Raw genomic sequence first — 16,869 nt, 5'->3', positions numbered from 1 at the left:
CACTAAACCACGTCAGGATGACCGAGCGGTCTAAGGCGACAGACTCAAGGGTTCTTAGTTTCATTGGTTCACGATGTCAATCTGTGTGTTTTGGGCCTCGTATGATGGCGTGGGTTCGAATCCCACTTCTGACACGATATGTTTTATGAAAATAACTGGAAGAGATGTAATTTTACAACGTCCAAATTACACAAAACCATGTCAGGATTGCCGAGCGGTCTAAGGCTACAGATGCAAGGGTTCTTAGTTTCATTGGTTCACGATGTCAATCTGAGTATTCTGGGCCTCGTGTGAGGGCGTAGGTTCGAATCCCACTTCTGACACGATATGTTATATGAAAATAACTGGAAGAGATGTAATTTTAAAACGTCCAAATTACACAAAACCATGTCAGGATTGCCGAGCGGTCTAAGGCGCCAGACTCAAGGGTTCTTAGTTTCATTGGTTCACGATGTCAATCTGAGTATTCTGGGCCTCGTATGATGGCGTGGGTTCGAATCCCACTTCTGACACGATATGTTTTATGAAAATAACTGGAAGAGATGTAATTTTAAAACGTCCAAATTGCACCAAATCACGTCAGGATGGCCGAGCGGTCTAAGGCGCCAGGCTCAAGGAGCTTAGCTTCCTTCGTTCACGATGTGAATCTGCGTTATTCTGGGCCTCGTATGAGGGCGTGGGTTCGAATCCCACTTCTGACACGATATGTTTTATGAAAATAACTGGAAGAGATGTATTTTAAAACGTCCAAATTACACTAAACCACGTCAGGATGACCGAGCGGTCTAAGGCGCCAGACTCAAGGGTTCTTAGTTTCATTGGTTCACGATGTCAATCTGAGTATTCTGGGCCTCGTATGATGGCGTGGGTTCGAATCCCACTTCTGACACGATATGTTTTATGAAAATAACTGGAAGAGATGTAATTTTAAAACGTCCAAATTGCACAAAATCACGTCAGGATGGCCGAGCGGTCTAAGGCGCCAGGCTCAAGGAGCTTAGCTTCCTTCGTTCACGATGTGAAACTGTGTTATTCTGGGCCTCGTATGAGAGCGTGGGTTCGAATCCCACTTCTGACACGATATGTTTTATGAAAATAACTGGAAGAGATGTAGTTTTAAAACTCCAAATTACACAAAATCACGTCAGGATGGCCGAGCGGTCTAAGGCGCCAGGCTCAAGGGGCTTAGTTTCATTGGTTCACGATGTCAATCTGTGGATTTTGGGCCTCGTATGATGGCGTGGGTTCGAATCCCACTTCTAACACGATATGTTTTTTGAAAATAACTCGAAGAGATGTAATTTTAAAACGTCCAAATTACACAAAACCATGTCAGGATTGCCGAGCGGTCTAAGGCTACAGATTCAAGGGTTCTTAGTTTTATTGGTTCACGATGTAAATCTGTGTATTCTGAGCCTCGTATGAGGGCGTAGGTTCGAATCCCACTTCTGACACGATATGTTTTATGAAAATAACTGGATGAGATGTAATTTTAAAACGTCCAAATTACACTAAACCACGTCAGGATGACCGAGCGGTCTAAGGCGACAGACTCAAGGGTTCTTAGTTTCATTGGTTCACGATGTCAATCTGTGTGTTTTGGGCCTCGTATGATGGCGTGGGTTCGAATCCCACTTCTGACACGATATGTTTTATGAAAATAACTGGAAGAGATGTAATTTTACAACGTCCAAATTACACAAAACCATGTCAGGATTGCCGAGCGGTCTAAGGCTACAGATTCAAGGGTTCTTAGTTTCATTGGTTCACGATGTCAATCTGAGTATTCTGGGCCTCGTATGAGGGCGTAGGTTCGAATCCCACTTCTGACACGATATGTTTTATGAAAATAACTGGATGAGATGTAATTTTAAAACGTCCAAATTACACAAAACCATGTCAGGATTGCCGAGCGGTCTAAGGCTACAGATTCAAGGGTTCTTAGTTTCATTGGTTCACGATATCAATCTGTGTAGTCTGGGCCTCGTATGAGGGCGTGGGTTCGAATCCCTCTTCTGACAAGATATGTTTTATGAAAATAACTGGAAGAGATGTAATTTTAAAACGTCCAAATTGCACCAAATCACGTCAGGATGGCCGAGCGGTCTAAGGCGCCAGGCTCAAGGAGCTTAGCTTCCTTCGTTCACGATGTGAATTTGCGTTATTCTGGGCCTCGTATGAGGGCGTGGGTTCGAATCGCACTTCTGACACGATATGTTTTATGAAAATAACTGGAAGAGATGTATTTTAAAACGTCTAAATGACTTAAAACCACGTCAGGATGGCCGAACGGTGTAAGGCGCGAGACTCAAGGGGCTTAGCTTCCTTCGTTCACGATGTGAAACTGTGTTATTCTGGGCTTCGTATGAGAGCGTGGGTTCGAATCCCACTTCTGACACGATATGTTTTATGAAAATAACTGGAAGAGATGTAGTTTTAAAACTCCAAATTACACAAAATCACGTCAGGATGGCCGAGCGGTCTAAGGCTCCACGCTCAAGGGGCTTAGTTTCATTGGTTCACGATGTCAATCTGTGTATTCTGGGCTTCGTATGAGGGCGTAGGTTCGAATCCCACTTCTGACACGATATGTTTTATGAAAATAACTGGATGAGATGTAATTTTAAAACGTCCAAATTACACTAAACCACGTCAGGATGACCGAGCGGTTTAAGGCGACAGACTCAAGGGTTCTTAGTTTCATTGGTTCACGATGTCAATCTGTGTGTTTTGGACCTCGTATGATGGCGTGGGTTCGAATCCCACTTCTAACACGATATGTTTTATGAAAATAACTGGAAGAGATGTAATTTTAAAACGTCCAAATTACACAAAACCATGTCAGGATTGCCGAGCGGTCTAAGGCTACAGATTCAAGGGTTCTTAGTTTCATTGGTTCACGATGTCAATCTGTGTATTCTGGGCCTCGTATGAGGGCGTGTGTTCGAATCCCACTTCTGACACGATATGTTTTATCAAAATAACTGGAAGAGATGTAATTTTAAAACGTCCAAATTACACAAAACCATGTCAGGATTGCGTAGCGGTCTAAGGCTACAGATTCAAGGGTTCTTAGTTTCATTGGTTCACGATGTCAATCTGTGTATTCTGGGCCTCGTATGAGGGCGTAGGTTCGAATCCCACTTCTGACACGATATGTTTTATGAAAATAACTGGATGAGATGTAATTTTAAAACGTCCAAATTACACTAAACCACGTCAGGATGACCGAGCGGTTTAAGGCGACAGACTCAAGGGTTCTTAGTTTCATTGGTTCACGATGTCAATCTGTGTATTCTGGGCCTCGTATGAGGGCGTGGGTTCGAATCCCACTTCTGACACGATATGTTTTATGAAAATAACTGGAAGAGATGTAATTTTACAACGTCCAAATTACACAAAACCATGTCAGGATTGCCGAGCGGTCTAAGGCTACAGATTCAAGGGTTCTTAGTTTCATTGGTTCACGATGTCAATCTGTGTATTCTGGGCTTCGTATGAGGGCGTAGGTTCGAATCCCACTTCTGACACGATATGTTTTATCAAAATAACTGGAAGAGATGTAATTTTAAAACGTCCAAATTACACTAAACCACGTCAGGATGACCGAGCGGTCTAAGGCAACAGACTCAAGGGTTCTTAGTTTCATTGGTTCACGATGTCAATCTGTGTGTTTTGGGCCTCGTATGATGGCGTGGGTTCGAAACCCACTTCTAACACGATATGTTTTATGAAAATAACTGGAAGAGATGTAATTCTAAAACGTCCAAATTACACAAAACCATGTCAGGATTGCCGAGCGGTCTAAGGCTACAGATTCAAGGGTTCTTAGTTTCATTGGTTCACGATGTCAATCTGTGTATTCTGGGCCTCGTATGAGGGCGTAGGTTCGAATCCCACTTCTGACACGATATGTTTTATGAAAATAACTGGATGAGATGTAATTTTAAAACGTCCAAATTACACTAAACCACGTCAGGATGACCGAGCGGTCTAAGGCGACAGACTCAAGGGTTCTTAGTTTCATTGGTTCACGATGTCAATCTGTGTGTTTTGGGCCTCATATGATGGCGTGGGTTCGAATCCCACTTCTAACACGATATGTTTTATGAAAATAACTGGAAGAGATGTAATTTTAAAACGTTGAAATTACACAAAACCTTGTCAGGATTGCCGAGCGGTCTAAGGCTACAGATTCAAGGGTTCTTAGGTTCATTGGTTCACGATGTCAATCTGTGTATTCTGGGCCTCGTATGAGGGCGTGTGTTCGAATCCCACTTCTGACACGATATGTTTTATGAAAATAACTGGAAGAGATGTAATTTTACAACGTCCAAATTACACAAAACCATGTCAGGATTGCCGAGCGGTCTAAGGCTACAGATTCAAGGGTTCTTAGTTTCATTGGTTCACGATGTCAATCTGTGTATTCTGGGCTTCGTATGAGGGCGTAGGTTCGAATCCCACTTCTGACACGATATGTTTTATGAAAATAACTGGATGAGATGTAATTTTAAAACGTCCAAATTACACTAAACCACGTCAGGATGACCGAGCGGTTTAAGGCGACAGACTCAAGGGTTCTTAGTTTCATTGGTTCACGATGTCAATCTGTGTGTTTTGGACCTCGTATGATGGCGTGGGTTCGAATCCCACTTCTAACACGATATGTTTTATGAAAATAACTGGAAGAGATGTAATTTTAAAACGTCCAAATTACACAAAACCATGTGAGGATTGCCGAGCGGTCTAAGGCTACATATTCAAGGGTTCTTAGTTTTATTGGTTCACGATGTCAATCTGTGTATTCTGGGCCTCGTATGAGGGCGTGTGTTCGAATCCCACTTCTGACACGATATGTTTTATCAAAATAACTGGAAGAGATGTAATTTTAAAACGTCCAAATTACACAAAACCATGTCAGGATTGCGTAGCGGTCTAAGGCTACAGATTCAAGGGTTCTTAGTTTCATTGGTTCACGATGTCAATCTGTGTATTCTGGGCCTCGTATGAGGGCGTAGGTTCGAATCCCACTTCTGACACGATATGTTTTATGAAAATAACTGGATGAGATGTAATTTTAAAACGTCCAAATTACACTAAACCACGTCAGGATGACCGAGCGGTCTAAGGCGACAGACTCAAGGGTTCTTAGTTTCATTGGTTCACGATGTCAATCTGTGTGTGTTGGGCATCGTATGATGGCGTGGGTTCGAAACTCACTTCTAACACGATATGTTTTATGAAAATAACTGGAAGAGATGTAATTCTAAAACGTCCAAATTACACAAAACCATGTCAGGATTGCCGAGCGGTCTAAGGCTACAGATTCAAGGGTTCTTAGTTTCATTGGTTCACGATGTCAATCTGTGTATTCTGGGCCTCGTATGAGGGTTAGGTTCGAATCCCACTTCTGACACGATATGTTTTATGAAAATAACTGGATGAGATGTAATTTTAAAACGTCCAAATTACACAAAACCATGTCAGGATTGCCGAGCGGTCTAAGGCTACAGATTCAAGGGTTCTTAGTTTCATTGGTTCACGATGTCAATCTGTGTATTCTGGGCCTCGTATGAGGGCGTGGGTTCGAATCCCACTTCTGACACGATATGTTTTATGAAAATAACTGGAAGAGATGTAATTTTACAACGTCCAAATTACACAAAACCATGTCAGGATTGCCGAGCGGTCTAAGGCTACAGATTCAAGGGTTCTTAGTTTCATTGGTTCACGATGTCAATCTGTGTATTCTGGGCTTCGTATGAGGGCGTAGGTTCGAATCCCACTTCTGACACGATATGTTTTATCAAAATAACTGGAAGAGATGTAATTTTAAAACGTCCAAATTACACTAAACCACGTCAGGATGACCGAGCGGTCTAAGGCGACAGACTCAAGGGTTCTTAGTTTCATTGGTTCACGATGTCAATCTGTGTGTGTTGGGCATCGTATGATGGCGTGGGTTCGAAACTCACTTCTAACACGATATGTTTTATGAAAATAACTGGAAGAGATGTAATTCTAAAACGTCCAAATTACACAAAACCATGTCAGGATTGCCGAGCGGTCTAAGGCTACAGATTCAAGGGTTCTTAGTTTCATTGGTTCACGATGTCTATCTGTGTATTCTGGGCCTCGTATGAGGGCGTAGGTTCGAATCCCACTTCTGACACGATATGTTTTATGAAAATAACTGGATGAGATGTAATTTTAAAACGTCCAAATTACACTAAACCACGTCAGGATGACCGAGCGGTCTAAGGCGACAGACTCAAGGGTTCTTAGTTTCATTGGTTCACGATGTCAATCTGTGTGTTTTGGGCCTCGTATGATGGCGTGGGTTCGAATCCCACTTCTGACTCGATATGTTTTATGAAAATAACTGAAAGAGATGTAATTTTAAAACGTCCAAATTACACAAAACCATGTCAGGATTGCCGAGCGGTCTAAGGCGACAGACTCAAGGGTTCTTAGTTTCATTGGTTCACGATGTCAATCTGTGTGTTTTGGGCCTCGTATGATGGCGTGGGTTCGAAACCCACTTCTAACACGATATTTTTTATGAAAATAACTGGAAGAGATGTAATTCTAAAACGTCCAAATTACACAAAACCATGTCAGGATTGCCGAGCGGTCTAAGGCGACAGACTCAAGGGATCTTAGTTTCATTGGTTCACGATGTCAATCTGTGTGTTTTGGGCCTCGTATGAGGGCGTGGGTTCGAATCCCACTTCTAACACGATATGTTTTATGAAAATAACTGGAAGAGATGTAATATTAAAACGTCCAAATTACACAAAACCATGTCAGGATTGCCGAGCGGTCTAAGGCTACAGATTCAAGGGTTCTTAGTTTCATTGGTTCACGATGTCAATCTGTGTATTCTGGGCCTCGTATGAGGGCGTGGGTTCGAATCCCACTTCTGACACGATATGTTTTATGAAAATAACTGGAAGAGATGTAATTTTAAAGCGTCCAAGTTACACAATATCACGTCAGGATGGCCGAGCGGTCTAAGGCGCCAGACTCAAGGGGCTTAGCTTCCTTCGTTCACGACGTGAATCTGTGAATTCTGATCCTCGTATGAGGGCGTGGGTTCGAATCCCACTTCTGACACGATATGTTTTATCAAAATAACTGGAAGAGATGTAATTTTAAAACGTCCAAATTACACAAAACCATGTCAGGATTGCGTAGCGGTCTAAGGCTACAGATTCAAGGGTTCTTAGTTTCATTGGTTCACGATGTCAATCTGTGTATTCTGGGCCTCGTATGAGGGCGTAGGTTCGAATCCCACTTCTGACACGATGTGTTTTATGAAAATAACTGGATGAGATGTAATTTTAAAACGTCCAAATTACACTAAACCACGTCAGGATGACCGAGCGGTTTAAGGCGACAGACTCAAGGGTTCTTAGTTTCATTGGTTCACGATTTCAATCTGTGTGTTTTGGGCCTCATATGATGGCGTGGGTTCGAATCCCACTTCTAACACGATATGTTTTATGAAAATAACTGGAAGAGATGTAATTTTAAAACGTCCAAATTACACAAAACCATGTCAGGATTGCCGAGCGGTCTAAGGCTACAGATTCAAGGGTTCTTAGTTTCATTGGTTCACGATGTCAATCTGTGTATTCTGGGCCTCGTATGAGGGCGTGGGTTCGAATCCCACTTCTGACACGATATGTTTTATGAAAATAACTGGAAGAGATGTAATTTTACAACGTCCAAATTACACAAAACCATGTCAGGATTGCCGAGCGGTCTAAGGCTACAGATTCAAGGGTTCTTAGTTTCATTGGTTCACGATGTCAATCTGTGTATTCTGGGCTTCGTATGAGGGCGTAGGTTCGAATCCCACTTCTGACACGATATGTTTTATCAGAATAACTGGAAGAGATGTAATTTTAAAACGTCCAAATTACACTAAACCACGTCAGGATGACCGAGCGGTCTAAGGCGACAGACTCAAGGGTTCTTAGTTTCATTGGTTCACGATGTCAATCTGTGTGTTTTGGGCCTCGTATGATGGCGTGGGTTCGAAACCCACTTCTAACACGATATGTTTTATGAAAATAACTGGAAGAGATGTAATTTTAAAACGTCCAAATTACACAAAACCATGTCAGGATTGCCGAGCGGTCTAAGGCGACAGACTCAAGGGTTCGTAGTTTCATTGGTTCACGATGTCAATCTGTGTGTTTTGGGCCTCGTTTGAGGGTGTGGGTTCGAATATCACTTCTGAAACGATATGTTTTATGAAAATAACTGGAAGAGATGAAATTTTAAACGTCTAAATGACTTAAAACCACGTCAGGATGGCCGAGCGGTGTAAGGCGCCAGATTCAAGGGGCTTATCTTCCTTCGTTCACGATGTGAAACTGGGCCTCGTATGAGGGCGTGGGTTCGAATCCCACTTCTGACACGATATGTTTTATGAAAATAACTGGAAGAGATGTAATTTTAAAGCGTCCAAGTTACACAATATCACGTCAGGATGGCCGAGCGGTCTAAGGCGCCAGACTCAAGGGGCTTAGCTTCCTTCGTTCACGACGTGAATCTGTGAATTCTGATCCTCGTATGAGGGCGTGGGTTCGAATCCCACTTCTGACACGATATGTTTTATCAAAATAACTGGAAGAGATGTAATTTTAAAACGTCCAAATTACACAAAACCATGTCAGGATTGCGTAGCGGTCTAAGGCTACAGATTCAAGGGTTCTTAGTTTCATTGGTTCACGATGTCAATCTGTGTATTCTGGGCCTCGTATGAGGGCGTAGGTTCGAATCCCACTTCTGACACGATGTGTTTTATGAAAATAACTGGATGAGATGTAATTTTAAAACGTCCAAATTACACTAAACCACGTCAGGATGACCGAGCGGTTTAAGGCGACAGACTCAAGGGTTCTTAGTTTCATTGGTTCACGATTTCAATCTGTGTGTTTTGGGCCTCATATGATGGCGTGGGTTCGAATCCCACTTCTAACACGATATGTTTTATGAAAATAACTGGAAGAGATGTAATTTTAAAACGTCCAAATTACACAAAACCATGTCAGGATTGCCGAGCGGTCTAAGGCTACAGATTCAAGGGTTCTTAGTTTCATTGGTTCACGATGTCAATCTGTGTATTCTGGGCCTCGTATGAGGGCGTGGGTTCGAATCCCACTTCTGACACGATATGTTTTATGAAAATAACTGGAAGAGATGTAATTTTACAACGTCCAAATTACACAAAACCATGTCAGGATTGCCGAGCGGTCTAAGGCTACAGATTCAAGGGTTCTTAGTTTCATTGGTTCACGATGTCAATCTGTGTATTCTGGGCTTCGTATGAGGGCGTAGGTTCGAATCCCACTTCTGACACGATATGTTTTATCAGAATAACTGGAAGAGATGTAATTTTAAAACGTCCAAATTACACTAAACCACGTCAGGATGACCGAGCGGTCTAAGGCGACAGACTCAAGGGTTCTTAGTTTCATTGGTTCACGATGTCAATCTGTGTGTTTTGGGCCTCGTATGATGGCGTGGGTTCGAAACCCACTTCTAACACGATATTTTTTATGAAAATAACTGGAAGAGATGTAATTCTAAAACGTCCAAATTACACAAAACCATGTCAGGATTGCCGAGCGGTCTAAGGCTACAGATTCAAGGGTTCTTAGTTTCATTGGTTCACGATGTCAATCTGTGGATTCTGGGCCTCGTATGAGGGCGTAGGTTCGAATCCCACTTCTGACACGATATGTTTTATGAAAATAACTGGATGAGATGTAATTTTAAAACGTCCAAATTACACTAAACCACGTCAGGATGACCGAGCGGTCTAAGGCGACAGACTCAAGGGTTCTTAGTTTCATTGGTTCACGATGTCAATCTGTGTGTTTTGGGCCTCGTATGATGGCGTGGGTTAGAAACCCACTTCTAACACGATATGTTTTATGAAAATAACTGGAAGAGATGTAATTCTAAAACGTCCAAATTACACAAAACCATGTCAGGATTGCCGAGCGGTCTAAGGCTACAGATTCAAGGGTTCTTAGTTTCATTGGTTCACGATGTCAATTGTGTATTCTGGGCCTCGTATGAGGGCGTAGGTTCGAATCCCACTTCTGACACGATATGTTTTATGAAAATAACTGGATGAGATGTAATTTTAAAACGTCCAAATTACACTAAACCACGTCAGGATGACCGAGCGGTCTAAGGCGACAGACTCAAGGGTTCTTAGTTTCATTGGTTCACGATGTCAATCTGTGTGTTTTGGGCCTCGTATGATGGCGTGGGTTCGAATCCCACTTCTGACTCGATATGTTTTATGAAAATAACTGAAAGAGATGTAATTTTAAAACGTCCAAATTACACAAAACCATGTCAGGATTGCCGAGCGGTCTAAGGCGACAGACTCAAGGGTTCTTAGTTTCATTGGTTCACGATGTCAATCTGTGTATTCTGGTCCTCGTTTGAGGGCGTGGGTTCGAATCTCACTTCGAACACGATATGTTTTATGAAAATAACTGGAAGAGATGTAATTTTAAACATCTAAATGACTTAAAACCACGTCAGGATGGCCGAGCGGTCTAAGGCGCCAGACTCAAGGGGCTTAGCTTCCTTCGTTCACGACGTGAATCTGTGAATTCTGATCCTCGTATGAGGGCGTGGGTTCGAATCCCACTTCTGACACGATATGTTTTATCAAAATAACTGGAAGAGATGTAATTTTAAAACGTCCAAATTACACAAAACCATGTCAGGATTGCGTAGCGGTCTAAGGCTACAGATTCAAGGGTTCTTAGTTTCATTGGTTCACGATGTCAATCTGTGTATTCTGGGCCTCGTATGAGGGCGTAGGTTCGAATCCCACTTCTGACACGATGTGTTTTATGAAAATAACTGGATGAGATGTAATTTTAAAACGTCCAAATTACACTAAACCACGTCAGGATGACCGAGCGGTTTAAGGCGACAGACTCAAGGGTTCTTAGTTTCATTGGTTCACGATTTCAATCTGTGTGTTTTGGGCCTCATATGATGGCGTGGGTTCGAATCCCACTTCTAACACGATATGTTTTATGAAAATAACTGGAAGAGATGTAATTTTAAAACGTCCAAATTACACAAAACCATGTCAGGATTGCCGAGCGGTCTAAGGCTACAGATTCAAGGGTTCTTAGTTTCATTGGTTCACGATGTCAATCTGTGTATTCTGGGCCTCGTATGAGGGCGTGGGTTCGAATCCCACTTCTGACACGATATGTTTTATGAAAATAACTGGAAGAGATGTAATTTTACAACGTCCAAATTACACAAAACCATGTCAGGATTGCCGAGCGGTCTAAGGCTACAGATTCAAGGGTTCTTAGTTTCATTGGTTCACGATGTCAATCTGTGTATTCTGGGCTTCGTATGAGGGCGTAGGTTCGAATCCCACTTCTGACACGATATGTTTTATCAGAATAACTGGAAGAGATGTAATTTTAAAACGTCCAAATTACACTAAACCACGTCAGGATGACCGAGCGGTCTAAGGCGACAGACTCAAGGGTTCTTAGTTTCATTGGTTCACGATGTCAATCTGTGTGTTTTGGGCCTCGTATGATGGCGTGGGTTCGAAACCCACTTCTAACACGATATTTTTTATGAAAATAACTGGAAGAGATGTAATTCTAAAACGTCCAAATTACACAAAACCATGTCAGGATTGCCGAGCGGTCTAAGGCTACAGATTCAAGGGTTCTTAGTTTCATTGGTTCACGATGTCAATCTGTGGATTCTGGGCCTCGTATGAGGGCGTAGGTTCGAATCCCACTTCTGACACGATATGTTTTATGAAAATAACTGGATGAGATGTAATTTTAAAACGTTTAAATTACACTAAACCACGTCAGGATGACCGAGCGGTCTAAGGCGACAGACTCAAGGGTTCTTAGTTTCATTGGTTCACGATGTCAATCTGTGTGTTTTGGGCCTCGTATGATGGCGTGGGTTCGAAACCCACTTCTAACACGATATGTTTTATGAAAATAACTGGAAGAGATGTAATTCTAAAACGTCCAAATTACACAAAACCATGTCAGGATTGCCGAGCGGTCTAAGGCTACAGATTCAAGGGTTCTTAGTTTCATTGGTTCACGATGTCAATTGTGTATTCTGGGCCTCGTATGAGGGCGTAGGTTCGAATCCCACTTCTGACACGATATGTTTTATGAAAATAACTGGATGAGATGTAATTTTAAAACGTCCAAATTACACTAAACCACGTCAGGATGACCGAGCGGTCTAAGGCGACAGACTCAAGGGTTCTTAGTTTCATTGGTTCACGATGTCAATCTGTGTGTTTTGGGCCTCCTATGATGGCGTGGGTTCGAATCCCACTTCTGACTCGATATGTTTTATGAAAATAACTGAAAGAGATGTAATTTTAAAACGTCCAAATTACACAAAACCATGTCAGGATTGCCGAGCGGTCTAAGGCGACAGACTCAAGGTTTCTTAGTTTCATTGGTTCACGATGTCAATCTGTGTTTTTTGGGCCTCGTATGATGGCGTGGGTTCGAAACCCACTTCTAACACGATATTTTTTATGAAAATAACTGGAAGAGATGTAATTCTAAAACGTCCAAATTACACAAAACCATGTCAGGATTGCCGAGCGGTCTAAGGCTACAGATTCAAGGGTTCTTAGTTTCATTGGTTCACGATGTCAATCTGTGGATTCTGGGCCTCGTATGAGGGCGTAGGTTCGAATCCCACTTCTGACACGATATGTTTTATGAAAATAACTGGATGAGATGTAATTTTAAAACGTCCAAATTACACTAAACCACGTCAGGATGACCGAGCGGTCTAAGGCGACAGACTCAAGGGTTCTTAGTTTCATTGGTTCACGATGTCAATCTGTGTGTTTTGCGCCTCGTATGATGGCGTGGGTTCGAATCCCACTTCTAACTCGATATGTTTTATGAAAATAACTGGATGAGATGTAATTTTAAAACGTCCAAATTACACTAAACCACGTCAGGATGACCGAGCGGTCTAAGGTGACAGACTCAAGGGATCTTAGTTTCATTGGTTCACGATGTCAATCTGTGTGTTTTGGGCCTCGTATGAGGGCGTGGGTTCGAATCCCACTTCTAACACGATATGTTTTATGAAAATAACTGGAAGAGATGTAATATTAAAACGTCCAAATTACACAAAACCATGTCAGGATTGCCGAGCGGTCTAAGGCTACAGATTCAAGGGTTCTTAGTTTCATTGGTTCACGATGTCAATCTGTGTATTCTGGGCCTCGTATGAGGGCGTGGGTTCGAATCCCACTTCTGACACGATATGTTTTATGAAAATAACTGGAAGAGATGTAATTTTACAACGTCCAAATTACACAAAACCATGTCAGGATTGCCGAGCGGTCTAAGGCTACAGATTCAAGGGTTCTTAGTTTCATTGGTTCACGATGTCAATCTGTGTATTCTGGGCTTCGTATGAGGGCGTAGGTTCGAATCCCACTTCTGACACGATATGTTTTATCAGAATAACTGGAAGAGATGTAATTTTAAAACGTCCAAATTACACTAAACCACGTCAGGATGACCGAGCGGTCTAAGGCGACAGACTCAAGGGTTCTTAGTTTCATTGGTTCACGATGTCAATCTGTGTGTTTTGGGCCTCGTATGATGGCGTGGGTTCGAAACCCACTTCTAACACGATATTTTTTATGAAAATAACTGGAAGAGATGTAATTCTAAAACGTCCAAATTACACAAAACCATGTCAGGATTGCCGAGCGGTCTAAGGCTACAGATTCAAGGGTTCTTAGTTTCATTGGTTCACGATGTCAATCTGTGGATTCTGGGCCTCGTATGAGGGCGTAGGTTCGAATCCCACTTCTGACACGATATGTTTTATGAAAATAACTGGATGAGATGTAATTTTAAAACGTTTAAATTACACTAAACCACGTCAGGATGACCGAGCGGTCTAAGGCGACAGACTCAAGGGTTCTTATTTTCATTGGTTCACGATGTCAATCTGTGTGTTTTGGGCCTCGTATGATGGCGTGGGTTCGAAACCCACTTCTAACACGATATGTTTTATGAAAATAACTGGAAGAGATGTAATTCTAAAACGTCCAAATTACACAAAACCATGTCAGGATTGCCGAGCGGTCTAAGGCTACAGATTCAAGGGTTCTTAGTTTCATTGGTTCACGATGTCAATTGTGTATTCTGGGCCTCGTATGAGGGCGTAGGTTCGAATCCCACTTCTGACACGATATGTTTTATGAAAATAACTGGATGAGATGTAATTTTAAAACGTCCAAATTACACTAAACCACGTCAGGATGACCGAGCGGTCTAAGGCGACAGACTCAAGGGTTCTTAGTTTCATTGGTTCACGATGTCAATCTGTGTGTTTTGGGCCTCGTATGATGGCGTGGGTTCGAATCCCACTTCTGACTCGATATGTTTTATGAAAATAACTGAAAGAGATGTAATTTTAAAACGTCCAAATTACACAAAACCATGTCAGGATTGCCGAGCGGTCTAAGGCGACAGACTCAAGGGTTCTTAGTTTCATTGGTTCACGATGTCAATCTGTGTTTTTTGGGCCTCGTATGATGGCGTGGGTTCGAAACCCACTTCTAACACGATATTTTTTATGAAAATAACTGGAAGAGATGTAATTCTAAAACGTCCAAATTACACAAAACCATGTCAGGATTGCCGAGCGGTCTAAGGCTACAGATTCAAGGGTTCTTAGTTTCATTGGTTCACGATGTCAATCTGTGGATTCTGGGCCTCGTATGAGGGCGTAGGTTCGAATCCCACTTCTGACACGATATGTTTTATGAAAATAACTGGATGAGATGTAATTTTAAAACGTCCAAATTACACTAAACCACGTCAGGATGACCGAGCGGTCTAAGGCGACAGACTCAAGGGTTCTTAGTTTCATGGGTTCACGATGTCAATCTGTGTGTTTTGCGCCTCGTATGATGGCGTGGGTTCGAATCCCACTTCTAACTCGATATGTTTTATGAAAATAACTGGATGAGATGTAATTTTAAAACGTCCAAATTACACTAAACCACGTCAGGATGACCGAGCGGTCTAAGGTGACAGACTCAAGGGATCTTAGTTTCATTGGTTCACGATGTCAATCTGTGTGTTTTGGGCCTCGTATGAGGGCGTGGGTTCGAATCCCACTTCTAACACGATATGTTTTATGAAAATAACTGGAAGAGATGTAATATTAAAACGTCCAAATTACACAAAACCATGTCAGGATTGCCGAGCGGTCTAAGGCTACAGATTCAAGGGTTCTTAGTTTCATTGGTTCACGATGTCAATCTGTGTATTCTGGGCCTCGTATGAGGGCGTGGGTTCGAATCCCACTTCTGACACGATATGTTTTATGAAAATAACTGGAAGAGATGTAATTTTAAAACTCTAAATTACACAAAATCACGTCAGGATGGCCGAGCGGTCTAAGGCGCCAGGCCCAAGGGGCTTAGCTTCCTTCGTTCACGATGTGAATCTGTGTTATTCTGGGCCTCGTATGAGGGCGTGGGTTCGAATCCCACTTCTGACACGATATGTTTTATGAAAATAACTGGAAGAGATGTAATTTTAAAACGTCCAAATTACACAAAACCATGTCAGGATTGCCGAGCTTGTTAAGGCTACAGATTCAAGGGTTCTTAGTTTCATTGGATCACGATGTGAATCTGTGTATTCCGGTCCTCGTTTGAGGGTGTGGGTTCGAATATCACTTCTGAAACGATATGTTTTATGAAAATAACTGGAAGAGATGAAATTTTAAACGTCTAAATGACTTAAAACCACGTCAGGATGGCCGAGCGGTGTAAGGCCTCAGACTCAAGGGGCTTATCTTTCTTCGTTCACGATGTGAAACTGTGTTATTCTGGGCCTCGTATGAGGGCGTGGGTTTGAATCCCACTTCTGACACGATATGTTTTATGAAAATATCTGGAAGAGATGTAATTTTAAAGCGTCAAAGTTACACAAAATCACGTCAGGATGGCCGAGCGGTCTAAGGCGCCAGACTCAAGGGGCTTAGCTTCCTTCGTTCACGACGTGAATCTGTGAATTCTGATCCTCGTATGAGGGCGTGGGTTCGAATCCCACTTCTGACACGATATGTTTTATGAAAATAACTGGAAGAGATGTAATTTTAAAACGTCCAAATTACACAAAACCATGTCAGGATTGCCGAGCGGTCTAAGGCGACAGACTCAAGGGTTCTTAGTTTCATTGGTTCACGATGTCAATCTGTGTGTTTTGGGCCTCGTATGATGGCGTGGGTTCGAAACCCACTTCTAACACGATATGTTTTATGAAAATAACTGGAAGAGATGTAATTTTAAACGTCTAAATGACTTAAAACCACGTCAGGAAGGCCGAGCGGTGTAAGGCGCCAGACTCAAGGGGCTTAGCTTCCTTCTTTCACGATGTGAATCTGTGTATTCTGGGCCTCATATGAGGGCGTGCGTTCGAATCCCACTTCTGACACGATATGTTTTATGAAAATAACTGGAAGAGATGTAATTTTAAAACGTCCAAATTACACAAAACCATATCAGGATTGTCGTGCTGTCTAAGGCTACAGATTCAAGGGTACTTAGTTTCATTGGATCACGATGTGAATCCGTGTATTCTGGTCCTCGTTTGAGACAGTGTGTTCGAATTCCACTTCTGACACGATATGTTTTATGAAAATAACTGGATGAGATGTAATTATAAAACGTCCAAATTACACTAAACCACGTCAGGATGACCGAGCGGTCTAAGGCGACAAACTCAAGGGTTCTTAGTTTCATTGGTTCACGATGTC

The 16,869-nt window shown here is 42.2% G+C and overlaps 4 non-coding genes across 4 annotated transcripts; all 4 read left to right on the top strand.

Moving 5' to 3' along the window:
- Nucleotides 1-6,997: 6,997 nt before the first annotated feature.
- TRNAL-CAA (transfer RNA leucine (anticodon CAA)) lies at nucleotides 6,998-7,119 on the top strand. The gene is made up of 2 exons: nucleotides 6,998-7,035; nucleotides 7,074-7,119. It is a non-coding gene; the product is annotated as a tRNA-Leu (tRNA).
- A 1,378-nt stretch (nucleotides 7,120-8,497) lies between these two features.
- TRNAL-CAA (transfer RNA leucine (anticodon CAA)) lies at nucleotides 8,498-8,619 on the top strand. Its single transcript has 2 exons — nucleotides 8,498-8,535; nucleotides 8,574-8,619. It is a non-coding gene; the product is annotated as a tRNA-Leu (tRNA).
- A 1,954-nt stretch (nucleotides 8,620-10,573) lies between these two features.
- TRNAL-CAA (transfer RNA leucine (anticodon CAA)) lies at nucleotides 10,574-10,695 on the top strand. The gene is made up of 2 exons: nucleotides 10,574-10,611; nucleotides 10,650-10,695. It is a non-coding gene; the product is annotated as a tRNA-Leu (tRNA).
- Nucleotides 10,696-16,049: 5,354 nt separating this feature from the next.
- Nucleotides 16,050-16,171, top strand: TRNAL-CAA (transfer RNA leucine (anticodon CAA)). The gene is made up of 2 exons: nucleotides 16,050-16,087; nucleotides 16,126-16,171. It is a non-coding gene; the product is annotated as a tRNA-Leu (tRNA).
- Nucleotides 16,172-16,869: the final 698 nt, after the last annotated feature.

This window comes from Phalangium opilio, unplaced genomic scaffold (assembly GCF_054372755.1).
Source record: "Phalangium opilio isolate 3A_F unplaced genomic scaffold, DU_Popi_V2 ptg000039l_1, whole genome shotgun sequence".
Lineage (NCBI taxonomy): Eukaryota > Metazoa > Arthropoda > Arachnida > Opiliones > Phalangiidae > Phalangium > Phalangium opilio.
Note: the sequence above shows the minus strand (reverse complement) of the source record. Positions and strands in the feature narration are given on the sequence as shown.